The sequence below is a fragment of the Penaeus monodon genome, chromosome 34 (genome assembly GCF_015228065.2).
Source record: "Penaeus monodon isolate SGIC_2016 chromosome 34, NSTDA_Pmon_1, whole genome shotgun sequence".
NCBI classification, from domain to species: domain Eukaryota; kingdom Metazoa; phylum Arthropoda; class Malacostraca; order Decapoda; family Penaeidae; genus Penaeus; species Penaeus monodon.
Window position 1 is genome coordinate 12,383,177 of NC_051419.1, and position 513 is coordinate 12,383,689.

General features: G+C 45.6%; 1 protein-coding gene across 1 annotated transcript in view; it reads right to left on the reverse strand.

Annotated features, from left to right (window-relative positions):
- LOC119594593 (septin-2B-like) overlaps positions 1 to 513 on the reverse strand; it is a gene marked incomplete at its 5' end in the record, with an annotated part of 24,353 nt that overhangs the window by 6,439 nt on the left and 17,401 nt on the right.

Sequence of the window (513 nt, forward strand, 5' to 3'; positions counted from 1 at the left end):
CTTTAGCACAGGTAAAGTTATAATGCTAACAATAAAAAATATCTACGTGAAGAAAAAAAAACAACAGCAACCAAATATCAATTTGAGTAATGAAAAACAACACACAGACACAGCAGCTACAACCTTACTGACTTTTAGAGAGACTGAATAAGGGTTATCTAACAAAACATTTCCATTTCCTGTTCAGCTTGCCAAGCTTGCTTCTCTAAAACTACAGCAAGACAGTGGCAGGAAGAGGAGGAATGCTGAGGGGAAGTAAGAGGAATGTAGGGGGGAGCTAGGAAGACGGTGGGGGAAGTAGGAGGAAGTTTTGTGGGGGTAGAGAGGTAGGAGGAGGAAAGATGAGGGAAGACACAGGATGAGGAGGTGAAGGGGAGGTAGGAAGAGGAATGTATGAGGTGAGCCGGAGGAAGTTAGGTTGGGGTGGGAAGGGAAGAGGAAGAAGGATGGGAAGTAGGAATGTGGGGGTAAGGGAGGGAGGAGGAAGGTGGGGGGATTAAGTTAGATAGGGTG